This window comes from Geospiza fortis, unplaced genomic scaffold (assembly GCF_000277835.1).
Source record: "Geospiza fortis unplaced genomic scaffold, GeoFor_1.0 scaffold206, whole genome shotgun sequence".
NCBI lineage: Eukaryota > Metazoa > Chordata > Aves > Passeriformes > Thraupidae > Geospiza > Geospiza fortis.
Window position 1 is genome coordinate 4,358,781 of NW_005054311.1, and position 19,678 is coordinate 4,378,458.

The 19,678-nt window shown below is 37.1% G+C and overlaps 1 long non-coding RNA gene across 1 annotated transcript; it reads left to right on the forward strand.

The window, feature by feature from the left end:
* Positions 1–689: 689 nt before the first annotated feature.
* LOC115947722 lies at positions 690–7,009 on the forward strand. The gene is made up of 3 exons (XR_004081574.1): positions 690–712; positions 994–1,039; positions 6,929–7,009. It is a non-coding gene; the product is annotated as an uncharacterized LOC115947722 (long non-coding RNA).
* The last annotated feature ends 12,669 nt before the right edge of the window (positions 7,010–19,678 follow it).

Consider the following 19,678-nt stretch of genomic DNA (forward strand, 5'->3'; position numbering starts at 1 on the left):
ATTAGGTAGCTGTCTTACTTCAGCACATGTACAGTACATGTCAGTGTTTGCTTTTCATAGGGATCTTTGCTGCTAATTTCCCGTGACAACAAGATTATGCAGCTTAGTGCACAGTAGAAACATAAAGAAAAGGACCTTCTCTTTTCTGATCTCTAAGTTAGTAGAACTTGTCAGATTAATCTGAATGAAAGACACTGTGATATATATTTCAGGAACATAAATAAATGTTGAATATCAGTGGATACTTGTGGAAAATTCCTTACAGAGCAATCTAAAAGTCTTGTTAATTATTGAATTATTGAATAATCTTATGTAAGTAATTTAATGTCCATTTCTCTTACATTCATACATGTAGCCAGAAAAAACCCTCTGTTTTTGCATACTAGATTGCAAATAATAAATTTAAAGGTACTGGACTGATATATACAATGTATATGGTACTGGACTGATATATTTGTGATGCTAATGCTTCCTAAAAGAGGAGACATGAGCAGAAGCAATCAGCCAAATAAATTTTTATTTTGTGCCAATGCACTAAAGAAATCTCTAATGACTCCTTTAAAAAAAAATAGTAAGAGAGCTTGTTTTACAGTGATTGTACCTATTAGGGAAACACAGTAGATTCGATTGGAAATAGGATACCCAAAGCACTTGTGTATTTAAGTTTGAGGACAGGCTTGTGATATGATGACTCCCCGAAGTCTTCATCACTGTAAGTAGGAGCTGAACAAATAACAGAGAGAGTGGGATGCCAGGGGTTAAGGAGCCTTTCAACTCCAAGATATTCAGCAAGTGAGAACAGGGAAGCACTGAGGAAGGTGGGGGTTGGGGGAATAAAGTGCACTGGTAATTTAATGCTTCCTTTGATAGAACAGTGCTGTCTTATTGATCAAAAAGTTACAGATTTATTGGAGACACTCAGATAGAATTTTGGTGTACTGTATAGTAAGAATGTATTCAAAATTTTTTGTTTTTTACACCACGTATGTTCAGTCTTAGATCTAGTACTCCAATTATTACTGAAGTCAGGATATTTCAGGTAAGTAAAAATACAATTCCATTTTTATTGTTCCAAAAAGATACATTAAAAAATAGCAAAACAATTCTGCATATTTTCAACAAAGAAAATAAGATTTGAACGCATAAACCTAGATACAGCAATTGTAGTGGAAAACAGAGTAGAAAAGGAAGCTTAGTTCCTTCAATCAATAGTCTTCTCTGTACCTTTTGTGCATGCTCCAGTAGTTCTTCCATCCTTCTGTATTAAGCCACTTTGTAGGATTAGGACAGATGAGTGATTATAGCTAAAATCTAAACCCCACTGGGACTAGGTCAAAACTTTCCTAATCTCTTCCTACTCCCTTCCTACTCCTTCAGTGATAACATTTTGTGTGCTTTTCCTTGAAACGGCCCAATGTGGGAATCTCAGTCCTGTGTGCCCCAAGTGTACTGAGGGCTTTGCAGGGCCCACCTCAGCACATTGTACCCAATTATTCCCCATTCCATGCTTATTCTCAGTGGAATTTCAATAGGATTACAGTCGCTCTAACAACATGGAAATACCTGAATTTTCCCTGAGCACTGGCCTCCAAGTCAATAAAGCTGCAAACTCCTGTTAGGAGGATCTAATTTGGTACTGGGCTAGAGTTCGTGTTTTGGGAATTTTTTTCCTGAGCCAAAGTAGACAGAGTAATGTAGAAAGGTTTTCATGCAAATGAAAAACAATCTATACAGGAACACTTCCCAAAGGTGAGCACAAAGGGAACGTATTGCAGCATGTATTTGGTAAGTCAGAGGAACACTGGCCTCACTCTTCTTGTGTGTGTGCAGCAACACATCTTCCTCCATGGATAATTCCACTGATTTCAAATAAGTAATTATGTTTATTAATATAATTATGTTAGCACAAGAGCTCTCTCTAGTGGAGCCAATGTTGCTTTACTGGTTCTGTTGCTCAGATACTGAAAAATAGTAGAAATGTTTAATCCTAATATCTCCCAAATCTAGCTAATGTCAGAATGGCATTATAGCCTCATAGCATTTAAGGAATGCTGTGTTTATTAAATATTTCAAAAACATAATTCACAAAAGGTGCTGGAATTAAGTTTTTGCAACTCACCAACATCACTGCCCTCAGCAGAGCTTGGATTTTTTGAAGGTCCTAATGAGCTTGTTCAAGAAGAACATGGGATTGTTTCTGAATGTCTAATTGTGTTTGTCTATTCTCATTTTCCACTTTTATTTTCTGAGATATGGTGACTTGTACTTGAAAAATTGCTGAATGTATTGATGCCATGTCTGTTCCATAAGGGAGCTATGACACTGTGTTACAACTATGTCTTTCATCCTTCTTCTAAAAGAACAGACCAAACCCCGCTGCCAGGTGCCACTTTTCAAGAAAACATTGTAGTAGGTAGAAAATTTCAGATCTGACACAAATGGTCCATCCTTTTTCTGTCAGCTGTATAGCTGGCTTTTATGTCCAGAAGGAAGCAGATATTGAGAGAAAAATCTTAGAGATGTGTGCAACATAATAGCTCATTTAATGTTAATTAAACATTGGTTCTGTTGACTTATAGGGTTCCTTTGCACCTACTGGTAGTGGGTAAAGGGAAAGAAAAATTTATGATACTGCTTTTGGAGAAAGCAAGAATTCATTTGTACTGCATAATTTTTTAATGGATCTATATTTTTATTTTAAAAGGAGTTTTCAGATTCTGATGTGTAGATTTCACACATCAAGTACAATTGTTTTTTCCTTGGATTTTGAAAAGCCACTTTTGAACTGCTAAAGAAGTAAACTAGTTCTGCTATGGAAACTATACTGCCTGGCTTGGAAATCAGTGAAACTGACTGTAAAAATAGCATATTTCTCTGATGGAATATGGTAAAGAGGGAGGTGCCCCCAGGTTTAATGGAATGGTCAGTGTTGTTTTAACAAATTAGTTTATGCTAGTGAGTAGTGAGATGATAGCATCTGTAGCAGACAGTTATCTAGATTAGGTACTATCAGGAAGGATCATGACAAACTAGGTGAGTTGTGAGCTGTGGAGCAGTTGAGGAAGTTGAGGTAAACCACAGCTGGAGGAATCAGAGAGCACTTGTAGCCTGGCTACTTCATTGTCTTCCTTTTGGATCAGGCAAAGAAGCGTAGACCTGCCTTAGATAAAAATCTTAGTGGGAGCAGTTAAAAACTGTTCCACTGAAGCAAAAAGGAAATGTCTTAGGATGCCAGTGCTGAGGACATAAAACACACAGGTCTGAGGGTTTTCTTTTGGCTTTGTGGTCTGCATGGGGGAACCTGAAGAACTGGCAGATATTTAATGAAAGATTTGCAGCCTGGAAACCTATCCTAAATGTAAGCAACTATGCCCTATTCTTAAAGAGGTTGATTTTTTGTTGTTGCTGGCGGTTTATTTTTTTTCTATTTTTTTTTAAATTATTTTAGATAGCAAAATGTGGGTGTGTCTTTCTAGGCAGTATCCTGGTTGAACTTCATGTAGTTTCAGGTAACTGAGGAGCTGGTGGTCCAGTTCCCTCATTTTCCTCAGAAATCAAATATTTTCAAAGAGAGGCATGTATTTCTATCTGTCATGGCTTCTCCCACATCCTCTTCATGTGTCTTGCCCATGATGGGACTTGGACTGAAGAAACCATCTAACAGCAACCAGTAATTTTTCTGAGGAGTCTGTTTGATGAAGAATTCCTCTGGAGTCTCTGAAAACCCCAATGTCTGCAAAATAGCATTTATTTGCCTCCTTCTTCCTTGTGCCTGCTCCATGCTGTAGCTAATCATCTTTACAACTTTGGGTGTTAGCTGCTTATGATTTGTCTGTTTCTTATAAACCTTTAAGACTCCTTCAGTAGGAATCATCTTTCTTGAATATCATCAGAGGCAAATGGGATGGTATCCTTGTAGACATTTGCAGTCCTCACCTCTGGCTTCTTTTAGAGAAGAGAAATGAGCATCTCTAAAGGCTTAGATCCTTGTAAAGTAGGTCATGTGAATCCTGACTTAAAATGCCTTATTTTATGCCCAGTTTGAGTAGGAATAGAAAAGTGAAAGGACAGTCTGCCGCTGCTACCATCTTCACGACCAAGAGTTTTCTTTCTCTTTTTACGTGATAGCACAAATTTACTCAAGGGTATTACCAAGAATCTAATAGAAAGCATTTTGGAGGGCTGAAGAAATGCAACTGAGAGACTGATCTGGCTTGCAGAAGCATTATTACTGGTAAGGAGAAGAAGAGCATGGCCTGTCTGTCCATCCTGTTTGATTTTGGCAGGGCTGGCAGGTGGAAGGTTGTAGCTTTTCTCTAAGACTGAACATGGTGATATGGCCATCACTTGAGTCTGAAACTTCAGCTGTTGAAATGGTTACTTTTACACCTTTACTTCCTCAAATAGGTGTTCACTTCAGATTTAATTTTGCATGTTGGCATTTGAAGAAGAGCAAGCCTGCTTCATGCCTGCCTTCTTTTATTCCTTTTCTTATTCGATTTGTGCAATACAGAGCCAGGAACTCTGACAACGGCAGATAAATTTCAATTTCTGGATTGAACAGTTAGTGTCTCGAGTGTTTTATTCATGGGCACCATATGCAAAAAGTGTGTAGTTTTTTTCTATTGTGGAGAAGTAATGTTATGCTCAGAACTGCCAGAGTTACTTGAATTTGACTTTGCTGTGTTTTCAGGTGAACCTAGAAATAAATGGAAAGTTGAAAAAAACAGCTACATGTTAAATACATAGTATACCTGTAGTTTTAATTCTTTTAGGTCAAAAAATATTCAAATGCATTCACAGTATTTTTGATTGAAAGAATTTGTAATTGGATTTCCAAACATGCTGCTTTCATCTTGGGCAGTACAATATGCACTTTGATAATAACATGGCAATGTCATTAGAAAGAAGTCCATTTACTAGTTTAGGCATAAAATGAGATACAGAAGAAGACAATAAAATGCTTTCTAACGTAATGCACCTTATTTTTTATTGTATTCAATAGAAGCATGATGAATAAGTAATCTTATAAGAGCATCAGAAGTACACCTTGGTTGATCTCTTAGAGGTGTTGAGATTTTGCTGCTATTGAGATTATTCATAATAACATTTTAATTTCTAATAAAGGGCATAGAACTTTATAATAGATCAAAATATGTGCCCACAAGGTGCTTAGATCATCATGCTGGAAGAGGTAAACTTCCACACCTTAGAAGTAATCCAAGAAAGAAAATTAAATGAAGATGAAAAGCAACATCTTCAAAATTATTATTTTTTAAATATAAAGCCCATAAATTATAATTTCCTTATTTCCATTTATTCACACAGTTTTGCTTGTAGTTGAGCTATATATCTATAAGCTGTTCTGGGCATAAGCTACATTTTCCCCTATTTTTAATGGTATCTCATGCAAATTAGATTTGCAGCAAACTAATCTGGTCCAGGTAGTAAACGTCACTGCTTGAATTATTTTATTCATCCATTCCTTTTTTTTTTTCTATAGCATTTATGCAATTACCACTGCTAGTGGGATTCTCCCCTCCCTCCCCCCATGAAATCAGAAAAAATTAAATCCAAGGAAGCTAAATAAGGTTTACAATTTTTTTTCTAGTCTTTTTTAAAAAATTATTTTCTCAGAGAAAAAGAAAAGATCTTTATTTGCTGTCAAGACAGCCACAATTTAAAATTTAATAACAGAACATATGTAATTTCCCTGAAAATAACAGCACTTATAATATTTATAGGAAATTCTTGAAACTGGGTGATTTTGCAAGCTCAAAGACAATAACACAGACATTGCAATAGTTCTTTGTCAGAAGGTGTGCATCTCTGGATTTGGACTTTCAGCATTTCATACATGGCAGGTCTGTTTGCTCATTAATAGAGACATTCTTAGGACTACAAGTCCTGATTACAAATGGTATTTGTTTTGAATTTTTTTGTTCATGGAGAGAAAAGGAACCTTTTGAATTGATCCTTGTTTCTTTTTAAAAATACATTTGAATGATATAATTTATTGAAAAAGGTATTGCAAAATGAAATGTGGTAATTGTTCTAGCTTTTGAAAATATGCATTGGTACTAATGTTTTTCATGTTAATAATATATTTTCTCTAAAACTGGTGAAACTGAAAATGGTTGGGGGCTCATTTTTCATATTGAGCTTTCATATTCTGAAACTGACTTGATGTTAAAAATTGCATCTACTGAATGACAGATCTTTATGAAAGCCCTGCTTCCCCTTGAAAAGATTTCATCGGAAACCTTAATGAATCAGTCAGGGACTTGTACTGTTTCTTGCCAAATATAGTCTCTGAGAGTATTTTTTTTAAGTAAAAGGCTGGGTATGAATTCAGTTTAAGGATACAAAAACCAAATTGGGATGTATTGTGAGAATTTACAGTGGAAAATATCAGCTACTATAATGGCTGATTAGTAGAAATGTATTGCTCATACAGAAAGTATATCATAGTTGGATTTCAATGCTCTCATGCTAATTGTTGCTATAGTGAATTGTCTTCTGTAAACAATAGCCAACGTTTTCCAAAATAGAGTCCTTTCAAATGAAATAATGGTATCAGAGATTTTGAGATAATTTTATTCACAGAATTTGATTTCTTTAAAAATAAGAGGATTCAATTCAATGTTTTCAGATAATCTTAGTTTTCCATGTTGAAACTGTTTTCATATAGAAAACTGTGAAAACTGAGTAAAAAAAAAGAGATTCAGGTCATTAAAGGCTGAGCAGCAGCATAGAATCATAATTCTAGAATTTAGAAACTCCTCTGAAATGACATATTTAACTTATAAACATAATACTATCCTTCCTTCTTGTTTTGTGAGTGAAGATAAAAATGAATGACTAACTACACTGGTCCAATTGTGCATGTATTTCACTATTTCTCTCCCAAAAATCTTCTTTATTTTAGCTGGTCTGCCTCATTTCTAATATTCAACTTATGTGACCAGAGATTTTGCAGAAGAGAAAAAATTATGTAAGACTCATGTAAAATGCAGGGAAGAGAAATAATCTGTAAGTAAATAAAACTTGTTTGATTATATTTTCTCCTACATGTTAAAAAAAAAAAAAAAGGCTTACTTTGTGATAGGAACAGATTTATCCCTGTTGCACTGCTTCCCCTTCCCAGAGAGTGAGAAGAAATCAAATAGTGACCTGTTTTGCTCAGTTCCTTTGCTTTACTGGAAGGGTGAACATTTTTCCCTCTCAGCAGATTCTGTGGCAGATGACTTTATGTACAGAAGCGGTCCATGCTTTTGTTTTCAATTATTCCCCATGATTTGCTAAACCAAATAAATTTTGCTCTTAAAACTGGCTTGGTTTCTTAGATAGACTACAGTAGAAATGATGGTGTGCTGTGGTACATACTGTGATTTGTAATTAATAAAGTCAAATATTGTCTTCAAAATATAAGAAACCAAAAGCTAAATCACACCTCTCTCAGATTTTCCAAACTGACATGCAAGTGACCTGAAAGAGGGAGCAGAGAAATTATGTGCCCTCAGCAATGTTTGCTTTTAAAGAATTTTAGAAAATAGGAAAAGTTCCAGGAAAAAGAGTGCCCCTCTTGTTACTCTGAGAAGATGAGAGGACATGTGACAAGAGCTGGGAAACAGTAGGGTGGGTTTCATGCTGTGGCAAATTATGAGAACACCCTGTGGTGTTAACATTTATTTATTCCTAAATAAACAAAAAATTCAGCATAAAATTAATACTGACCAGAATTGTTGCTTGCAAAATTGATCTTTGTTAATCAAATTGCTTCTACTCTTTGATGATGATAAATATGGTGGATAAAAAAATAGGTGTGATGAACCTAGGCATTTAAAAGCCATTTGACTTTGTACAGCATGCTGTTCTAGCTTTAAAAACTCCTGTCACAATACAATGTCAATAAAACACATGTTCAATAGATTAGGATCTTTCTGGCTGACAGGTAATGCAGGAAGCTGTCAATGGAAAGCTGTCCTGGAGCGTAGGTGTTTCTCATGGTCTTGTGCAGACACCGGGCTCAGCGTGGTGTAACACGTCTCATTGTTTGTAAATCTCACATGAGATCACTGCTGAAGGATTAACTGAATGGTAAATAATCATGAGGAGAACAATCTTGTGTAGAGACTGGGCCATTTGTCCAATGCTTAATCTTGATTTATTTTTCTCCACCGGGAGCCACTGGTTTCAAATGTGGTCTGTGACATACATTCTCATTCACAAGATCTCAGAGAAGTTCAGCAATGAGTTGTGGCCTCAAAATCTATGAATTGATGTAGTGGTGGCATCTCTGTGCTAAAAGCCACAATGGAATAAGGTTAAGGGATTGGTGTGAAGATTTGGTGAATTTCTAATAGCAGGTTAGGGAGATCTGGCAGATTACATGTGGAGATGCCTGGAAGAGGTTTTCAAGTGCATCATAAAGTTACCTCTGAGATGAAAGAAACTAAGCTGTTGTCCTTGCTGGGATATTGCAGTTCTTCATGAACACTGGGACAAAATATAAATTGTGATGAGGAACATCAGTTGCCAGTTATAGTTATTTGGGTAATACCTCATGCTGGTGGTATTTATTTTCAGCATTCAAGGATGTTGATGAGTAAATAACATGCAATGGAGAATATCAGACTTTGCTGCTACTTCTGGTCTTAAGATTAACTTTTTATTTCCTGGGGTTGTGTATGTGCAACACTGGTGGGGCTTGTGAGTAACGTTTTGGGTTCTGCTCCAATAATTTAGTCATAATTTTGTAGAAAATGTTGATGGGACTCCTTCTCTATCAACAGGATCCAATGCAAGTCCTTTTTGCAAGTAAGGCTTCTAGTTTTCTGCAGCATTATATTGGCAAGTATAAATTCTGTGATTCATTTATTTAGAGATAGATGGATCTAGATGATTATTTTATATTTCTTACTGCATGAAAATAAAAGGGCACAAAATGTATTAAGTGTAATTTTCTAGAAGGAGGATGGACATCCCCCTTAGAGTTTTGGGATAGACAAAACTGACCTTGCAAACAGGTCCACAGAGAATTTCAACCCTTAGATATTTCTGAACCTCAATGCTAGTTAGTTTCAAACTAACCTTTGGGAAAAAAGAAAGAAAACGAAAGAATCAACTGTTTCTGAGAACATATTGAGAAAATAGTGTTCCACTGCTAGTGAGATAGAGTTTTTATTTGATTACAGAGAGCAAGGAAGATTATTTTTGTTGTTGTATTACTTATTTCACCTGAAATAATTTCCATGCCTAAAAGGGAGGCCAGTATTTTTTCTCTGCTGATATACTTTCTCAATTGCATTTTAAGTGAAGGCAAAGGGCTTAGAAGTCTGAGACAGATATTCTTTTGCTCTAGTATATTAACCTATATGAATATTTCAGATTTATGTTTATTTCCTCACTCTATTTTTCTCTTCCAGTGACAGTTACAACACTCCATCATGCTCTTCCCTTGAAACAAAAATGATGAAAGCTGTGAAGATGTTCAGCATGTACAAGTGTTTCTTACTGAGTTTAGCAAAATGTAAGATTAAAAAACATTCAGAAGGACAAGCATATTTTGAGAAGTTATAAAAGAGAGACTATTGAGAACACCTTTGTTCAAAAGTAAAAAATTTCTATTCATTCTCAGCTTTCTAACTTATTGGAGCAAGTTGAAAGAGATACAGTTTCAGAAAGGCTGTGTATAAAACTAGACACTACACAAATAGTTTGGAATTTTCTTTTTAGCAGGAATAAATACTTATAGCTGTAATGCTATGTGTCTATGTACAGGCAACCACATAGGATTTTTTTCACTATTTCTTTGGATGCCTGGTTTCCAACAATATCTTTGCTCTTGCTTTCCTGGTATTTGTCTTATAACAACAATGTAAAGGATGTAATTAATGACTGTGTATGTTCCATGTATGGACTGTATGTTTCATCAAAAGTCCTTGATATCTAAAAAGTAGCTGTACCTATTAACAGCTGGAGTACTTTTTCTAGAGAAACTAGAGAATTTATTGAAGAAATAACTTTTTTTTTTTCACATATTTGGACCTATTATTCATGAAACAAATAAGATTGAGATAAGTTCCAGAAACACAAGAGTATTCACATCTAATTTCTATCAGTCATGCATGGTTTGCAATTGGCATTGAAAAGAATTGTGTTGCAATAACATAGTCAACAATAAACACAAAAAATTCTGTCACTTGTCTCCTATTGCGGTTTTTCAATCTGTACATTCTTACTTATATTTTTGGTTCAAAATCATTATGCAAAAATGACAGAACTCCAATTTCCTTTCAGTCCATCCATTTTCCACCATGCTTAACCTCCTGGGAAATAATATAATTCCTCTCACATCATTAAAAGATCAACAATCACTTGTTGCTCAAGCGCTGGTTCCCTTGATCTGTTTGCATGTGTTTGGTGATATTTCCCCCAGACAATCAGTGTATTTGCCAAAAATTTTGTAATTAAAATTTTGTGTGAATATACCAAATCCGGGCTTCCCTCTTCATGTCAGCAGTGGCTGCTGTTCAACTATTTGGTACTCCTTCTACAGAACTACTAAAAATCCCTCAGTGTCAAATAGACAGGTTGTAAGCTGACAAGGAAATAAGATTCACAAAACTATTTGTAGTTTTCATTGAAGTCAGCTGTGTTGAGGGACATGAATGTTTTTTGGATTCCAGGTTCAGTCCAACTAAAGGATTACTCTTCGCTGAAGCTCTGGGCTGACACACACATCACCAAGTCCCTGACTTGGAAGGGCCATTGATATATAGACCTGTGCTTTATGAGGTACCCTATCTGGCACTTGTTATCTCCCCATCAAACATTGATTTAAAAAAATAAACCTTTTTAATTTGTGGTGGGTAATTCAGGGAGTAATGGGTTTAAAATTCACAAAGGAAAATATAAGGCACAGGTTAAAACTGTTTCTTGTGGTAAAGACAGAGGAATAAATTGGTTGTGTGTAAAGACCTCCAGCGATGAAGGTGCCAAAGCCTAGACAATATTTCTCAAGAATAACATAAATGTAGTAGATTTTCTTTAGGGAATGAGACTGGACAAGATGACCTCCTGAGATACCTTCCAGACCTTTGCCTCTATAAACTTTATATGAACTGACCTGGAGACCACAGGCAGAATGTTTAAAGGAGGTCTATTACCAAGGTTGTCTGGGGATCACATGACTCCTTATTTCCTAAAGCAGTTCTGGGCTCATCTCTACAAGATTCTGTGTTGTCTGGGCACTGACTGCCTGAGGCAAATCCATTTTCTGGAGGAATATCTGGCATCAGACATTCTGATAGAGACCTCAGATCTCTGATTTTACCCATGTGAAAGACAAAAGCAATTATTTATGGTTCTAATGCTAGACTCTAATGTCCAGAGAGGAATTAGATTTACAGAATATTACTGGGAGAAAATGTCTCATCCTTAAGGCACCCCCAAAGCATCATTAGCAAGTTTGGACTGGAGTGATGCAGCAAAAACCTAAATTAAAATGTTAAATTTTGTAGATGTGCCGCAGGATGGGACAAAGCATATGTTTATACCCTATGAAATAAAATGTGAAAGAAAATAAAGATTACAACAAGCCTGTAAGAAACACAAAGAATTTGTTGCTGCAATAATGTTTGTCTGGTGACAGAAACCATGGTGTATATTTCTCAGTAATGTCAGCTGATGGAGCTGAGACCATAAAATGTTCCTTGCCACTAGCAGAACATTTCTATTGCCAGTTATTGATCGTATTACTAGTTATTGTGAAAAACATATATTATAAATTGCATTCCTTTTTTTTTCGTCTTTTCGCTTATGTGAAAAGTTGCTGTGCAGTGTGCAGAGGAAGCTACTGCCACAGAAATTCTCTGGAGAAACAGAGGGGCATAATTCCTCTCCACAGTCCATGTTTAGAATGCCAAACAACAGTCAGGCAGGCGGGTAAGCAAGCCTGTCAAGTGCCTTGCTTTCTCAGGAATTCCTGTTTGTATGTGGTGGCTGCCCAGTTCCCACTGATGGCTTGCAAGTCCCAGGCTGGCTGAAATAGCAGCATGCTATTTGTTAAGCGGGTCTCAGTACTGCAGATGATGAGTCCATACAGAGGCACACAGAACTGCAAATGCTTCTGAACAGTGTTCAAAAGCAGTGGTTACACTCAAGTGGTAGGAAGGCAGGTAGAAACAATTTGGCATTTAAGCTGTTATTAAATGCACACAAGGAAAATCAAATCACAAATGGCAAAATACCAGGAGGTAGATCAACTAAGTCTGAATAAACTGTTTGCTGTTATGGCTACCACAGATCAAAATGTTCCAGACAAAAGAAGTCTCTGCTGTGTTTCTGATGTAATTTAAATTTAAATTGTAGCCTTCCGTTCCATAGAATTTGACTTCTACATTTTTCCTCCTGATCAGGATAAGTGATTATTTGGGCTGTAAGAATAGAATAGAATAGAATCAGGGCTGTAAGAATAGAATAGAATAGAATCAGAGCTGTAAGAATAACAATAAAATTCTACCTCTCCATCCACCCAACTTTTTTGAGGTGCATCTAACCCTCAGCTTCCCCACTGTAAGGCCTATCCCTTCCATCCAGCTCCCTGTCTATTGCTTTCTAAGCACAATAATGTAGGAATATTAATAATTCATGTTCTTGTCTTGCTTTCATTTTCCTCTTCCCAGGCTCAGCCACAGCTAAGGTTGAGGCCCTGAACAAAACACTGGCTATCATTGCACACCAATTGCTTTGATGTGCTCTTTGGCTTCTCCTCGGAAACGACCCCCCTGGAAGGGCTCGTGGAGCACCCTTCACCCCACAGCCAGGTGCTGCATGGAGCTGTTTCGCCTTTCCCTGCCCACTCTGGCTGGCTCACCCAGTGCTGGGTGACACGGATTTCCCTCTTGGCACAGGGACTGACCTGGGCATGCCGGGGTACCTGTTGTCGATCCCCCGACTTCTGGGACTCAGGCTGGGCCCTCCTGGGGGCTCCTCTGTCCCGGGGAGACCCTCCTGGAGTAGTCTTGTGTCAGGAAAGAGAAACGCACTGAATTTTTTCAGTCTTCAGGTTCTTGTTTATTGTTATCTTATCTAGAGTTTTGCACAATGTCCACACAAGGCTCAGCGCACTGGAAAAGCACCACAAAAACGGCTAACAAGCTTTTGTTACAAAGTCTTTTAAAGCTAAACTATCCAATTAAGAACTGACACCCGAATTATTTCCCCTTTTAACCCAATAACTGATCCCCAAAAGCCCACAATGCAGCTTTTCCACCCAATTACAAAATGCTGCCCAAACCCATGAAGAAGGAGGAAGAAAAGCAGCATGAAGAAGAAACCCAGGATGACACCCTGTGCCCTCCATCTTGCTTCCATCCACAACATACTAAAAGTCCCAAAACCTAAATTTCCCATCTAAGTGATATACCTATACTACTCTCTACAATCTACTTCACACTTTAGTGGATTCTAGTCTATCTTGAAGTTTAGGAAACTTTCTCCATGAATGAAGGTCAAAGTCAGTGTTCTCCTGGGGGTCAGGGCACCCCAGAGCAGACAGAGAAATATTCCCGGTGCCCTGGGTTTCCACAGGGCAGAGGCAGGCGGGGATGCAATGCTTTGTGCTGCCTTGCTCCTCTCCATTGCTGCTCAGCGCTGGAATGCTCCTTCTCCTCCCTGACCAGACACGGATCTGCAGCTCTCACTGCCACTTCCCAGGCCTTCTGACTACCTGAGACTTTTTAATGCAGTTTATTAGTTTTCTTCCTCCATGGGAACTCAGTGGTTTTTGTTTGATTCTCACCACCTATCCCCCCCAGTTTCCCTGTCTCTGATATTTATCCTCTCCTGGGCCGTCCCATGGCTATTGGTTTTCCTCTGTTTCCCACCATCAACACAGTTACACGTCTCCTTTGCCAACCCCTGGATTTCTCTGCCTTTTGGACCCCCTAAAATCATCTCTCTCATCACAGAGGTGTCCAGCTGGAGCCGACTCCTTACAAGAAATCAGTCAATTCTTGCTCTTCCCTTTTCCACTGAGTTTTCTCCTAGCGGGTCATTGCTGCAGCTCTTGTCCTTCAGCAGTCTTCTGCCTTTGTAAAAAAAGGCAAAATGTGATACTAATGTTTATGTTTTATTTAGATCAGAACACCTTAAATCCTGGTTTACAGCATTGGCTACATGCTTCCAGGACTGAATATCAAAATATACTTTCAGTCTGAATGGCTTTTATTGTTTTCCTTTTCTTCAAAAAGTATGAAAAGCAGATAATTCTGTTTACATATAACAATTTAAGATGATTTTAGAAATATTCCAAAAGGTTTTTCCAAGCTGTTCCTTTCATGTGTTGAGTTCTTCTGAGAAGAAAATTCTTTTCATCCACTTTCTAATTGCTTAATGATTTGTATGAAATGCAGCCTTATTAGTTATAATAATTCCACATTTCTCAGAGAGAGATAAAAGAAATTCTTTTCATGCACTTTCTAATTGCTTAATGACTTGTATGAAATGCAGCCTTATTATTTATAATCATTCCACATTAGTTATAATCATTCCACATTTCTCAGAGAGAGATAAAAATATTTTAAATGAAAATACTTCTGAATATGTTATTTGAAAGACTGATTGGTACTACTGGCTCTTATTATCCAGACATGAATATGTCAGTTTATTTGTCGATATCTCAGGAGTTTTAAATTAGCCTTTCACTGACTGACTTTGTAGGTGAACAGTAAGAATTTCTTCATAAAAAGCGAAAATAATTTGATTATGTTTTAGTAGCAAAAGAAGATTTTCTGTGAAGTTGCTTTCATAGTTCTCATGCCTTTGAATAATAAAAGAAAGGCATAGGTTTAGAAAGTAAAATTATGTGGAAGCAGAGGTTCCTGGTCAATGATAGGTCAGTAAGAGGAGGCATAGTCAAAATCAAATATGCCTAAAATAATTACATTTCACAGCATTCTATTGTGTTTCTTATAAAATATTTTAAGTGACTCAGAAAGGAGGATGCTAAAGGACACACAGACTGGAGATCTGTGCCAGTAATTAGCAATCTTAGATCCTGAAGGCCTTCCTTATATGTGATGGCTTTCCCCTGTGCCAGGAATATTGTTCTGAAAATAAATGCTAGCCAAAATATTTTTTTGCTAATATTTTGATTATTATCTCTGATTTCTTCCAAGTAGCCTACAGACAGTTAAAAAAAAAAATAAAATTGCCCCTTCCCTCCAAGAGGCGCAGATAAGAGTGTTCAAAATACAACACTTCATGTCTGGGGCACAAGCAGAACTGGATAAACTTTCAGTATCACATTTATTCTGTGTGCAGCCAACGCCACCTTCTACCCCAGAGCTCTTCCTGCTCCTTGGTTGTCCCTTTGCAGCCTCTCTCTAACCAGCATCACTGCATTGCACTTGACCTGTTGCTTTTCAGGGACAAGATGGCAGCTCTGCAGTCTCAAAGATTGCTGACAATGTCTTCCAGCCACTCATTTAACTCCAATAATACCTCAAATGTCCAGCTTATGTGTTACTTTAAAGATACCTGCTCCTCCCCAACAGATTTAAACTCTCAGTCATTAATCTCTCTACACTTGTGGTCACTGCTCTGCTCCACCATCACCCTGCAGTTCAGCTGGCCTGGATGGCACCTTTATCCCTGTCCACATCCATCTATGCAAGGCTGAAGGTTCTTCTGCAGCCAAGGGTAAGCAAAACTGCAGATACTGTGGTGAGGTTCACCCCGGATATTTAATTTTGCTCATCTTCCTTCAGAACCAGTAGCAGAAATTGTAAGGAGAGCAAGTAGGGAGAACATAACAAACCTGTACATTGTTCACATGGCCTTTCTCAGGCAGATACTATAAGGAAGGTGATGCTAGAATAAATGATTCTTTGGTCCAGGTGCAGGTTTTTTGCCTTAGAAAAGATATCAGGACTTTCTGTTTTCTTCTTTACTCTGAGACAGAGGTACTTGAACTATTGCTGATAAAACACAGAATGGTGCATTTCCTCCCTTTTCCAGAGTTTTTCCCACTACCTGTGTGACAGTAAGCTCAATAGTTTGAGAACTCATAAAACATTTTGATGGTACTTTTTTCAGCCTTCATCTTGGAGCAACACTCTAAGTGCAGACTAACTTACAGCTGCAGTTCTGCTTTGTCTAATGCTTGGCAGCCTCAAAATGAGGCACTCTGTGAGCACAGAGACAATTCATTCTTGTGGCATTTCCTGGTTAACCAGTGCTGTGCCTTGAATCCCCACAGCTAGCTCTGCACAGCTTTTCACCTCCAGCAGCTTTTTACTTCTGTGCTCCTGGGATTTCAGATGATTCTCCACTGCTGCGGAAACGTGTGCAAAGTCAGGTAATGGTCAATGGATTTCAGCATTTTTGCTGAAAATGTTGTTTCAGCCTTGTAACATAGCCTTTAAAAATGAAAAATGTAAAAAAAATCAGGAAGTTACTTGGATTTATCACTTAATAGTTAGTATTACAGCTGTTCTTGGGATGATTACACAATGATAGAAAGGTGCAAGGGAGATCAGAATCTGGTCGCTCAGGTTTTCCTCTCTGATCTCCTGCCTCAGGAATGTAATTTCCTACCTTTTTTGGTCAATCACAGTGTGTTTTAAGCTGATTTCCTTTTTTTCCAGACTGTGGAAACAAACAAGACTAAATTCACAGAATCCTGCTCATATCAGTTATAATGTCAAATAAAAAAAATAATCTCCCTGATTCTAAATGCTTACAGTACACCCTTTTTTTTTAGATACATAGCAGGGCTGTAAGTCAAGCCATATCTGAGGGGGAAATTGCAAGTTTTTTACCCTGTGATATATTTCCTTAAGCCCTCTTTCCATTAGGGCACCTGGATCTATAACTTCATGTTATAAAATAAGTGTTATTCATTTATGAGTGAACATACTGTACTGTTCCTTCTTGTGGGACTTACCCCTGCTAGTAGGGGACTCTTTTCTTTTACTGGAAGCAGTCAGGAAAATCTCAGCAGGCCTTTGTACAATTATCACAGCCCCAGGTTTCCATCTAGTGCACTTCCAGCTTTGCTGTTCCTAGCCAGTGGGAATTTAGCAAACTACTTGGAAGGAGATCTGGTCACTGAGGCATCAAAATCTACCTTCTTCTAGCATACCAGAAGGTACGGCTGCAGCCTGAAAGCTGCACTGTGCCTTTTCACACAGAGATCTCATCGGGGACAGAGTCCCAGGGTTGGGACACAGTACCCAAAAATAAACACCTTTCAGTGCTTTCATAATGAGGGCTTGTAGTCTTTCCTCCTTTTGTCTTGGCTTTGGAAATTGGATGAGATATATCTTGCCTGTTTGGCCATGTAGAGGAGAAAGTGATAATTTCAATGGATGTCCTAAATTTATTAACTTTCCCTGTCTGCCATGAGCAAAGGCAAGAAGCAAGCTCTCAAAACATCTCTTACAAGCACACCAAACCTATAGATGTCTGTGTCAGAAATATTTGAAAGCATGATTAAATAAAGTCGTCCAAGCCAGGCACATTTTAAAAAATAAGCACTGTATTACTTCGAGTTGCTGTAAATAGTAATTTGCTTTAGTTATTTTCTTTAATTACAGCGCTCCATCTTTACACAAGGTTGTATTTAGGAACAAAGGGACCAGTGTCACTGTAAGGTGTATGCTATAATAGAGACATTTATATTAGGCTTCAGGAGAAGTCTATAGTGTATCCAGCAATTCTGTGGCTCTTGTGACCACCGACCCTTCTCTGGTTTTGTTAATGTGTTTTTTCCTTTTATATATGTGCTCATTAGGCTCTTTCTGGTTCTGCTATGAAGTTCTCCCAACACTTCAGCTATTACCCTGCATTGTTATTACTTTTCTGACTGATAGTATCAGGATAAACCAGAATTAAAATAGACTCTCCTCTATTATATAAAATGTACAGATTTTAAGGGAAAAAATGCAACCCGAAACTTTTCACCTAACAAGAGTTATAAATGAGCAAATTGCTTCAAATGTTTTTAGAAAGAAACAGGAAACCAGGTTATCTAGCAAACCTATTTATACACAGTAGGTAACCCTGGGTTGCAGGCAGGACTAATACACAAAGAATGACAACCTATTTCTTTTAATGACAAGCTGACATATTTATTTTTATTATTTCACAAAAGTATTCACCAGACTCATCTTTCACACTAAAGCCCCATTCTCCTTTTCTCCAGACAGAGCATGTAGCCTTACTGCACTCAGGTTGAGTAAAAAAAAACCAAAAAAAACCCCACAGTACTTTTGGAACAAATAAAAGATATTTGAGAGCCCGTGGTTTACTGCACCAGAACATAAAATTTAAGATTTTTCTTGTCTGAATAAAGTTTTATATGCTCATTTTTGTAAAGTTAAATTACAGCTGCCAAAAGTGATTTTTATATGCTTAAGTCGAGTTTCTACTTCTCCATGAACAGGAACACCATTTTCTATAAAATATGACTGATTATTCTACCTAAATGAGATGCTTTAAAACTTCTAGGGCACTAAATCACACAGTTTAGAAATGATAGAGCCCTTTACAATATATGAAAACTGCTATAATGAACTTCAAATATAAACTAAGTTACCATAAAATGGGCTTACTTTTCTGTGCTTAGTGTGACATTTTCCCATAATAGCATTTTCTGTAACAAAAGTGAGAATTCACTTTTGCTCAAAGAAATAATCTCCTTAGTTTTGCTAGATTTACTTTTTTTTATTGTGTAACAGGAACATGGATATATAAAATAATTTACATTTTATTGAACTAGACTTAAGAGTAGCTACAGATCAAGATGCACTTTCCAGTTGTGAACCTGCAGACACTGTGTATGCAAAGCTCACATTGGAAATTACTGAATGTCTATTTTGCATGTCACTTAATTGAAGGTCTATTAATTAAGTCTTTCAAATGAAATTGTGTTTAGCCATGGAAGTGTCTAGACCACAATTATTTTTCTTCTTACTGTCCCTTTTTATTTATATTTTGCATAGGTGTTGAGCACATGTTCTGAAAATGTAGGACCCTAGAAATACAATGGTAATAGAAAATAGAATGATAGTATAGTGAGATATGAGTAGTGGTTTTGTACGTTCGTGCATGTGCATTTTCCTTCTGCTCTTTACAACAGCTGTTTGGGCAGGGAAATATGTTACTGAGAAAGAAAGTTCAATTCTTATTCATGTAATTATGTTGTAATAACTGGGGGACAAAATAAGGACTTCTAACCTTATAAGGTTGTCAATAGTTTAACATAAAATTCTATACAGTTAAAAAAACCCCAACCCCAACCTAAACCAACCTAATTAGAGTGGAAAGAAATAGGAGACATTTTTAGATGCTCCAAACCTCATATTTTAGTTTCACTGTGCAACATAGCCCATTCAGTAAATAGATCCCTTTTTTTTTCATGTAAATGCTGCTCACATTGAAGACGTAGACAAGTGACTAAACATTTTAGAATTATTGGGATTTTATACTTTTAGCATTCTATATAAACCCTTCTGAGAGTGGATGGCAATTCTGTTAACAGAAAATGAGAGACAACGTACTAATTTAAAAATTATGTCACCAGCATCCCCTTTATTAAATGCTTGGAAACATCTTATGTCATGTTCACATTTCTTGCTTGAAATTTTGCTGGGTTTGAATGTGACCT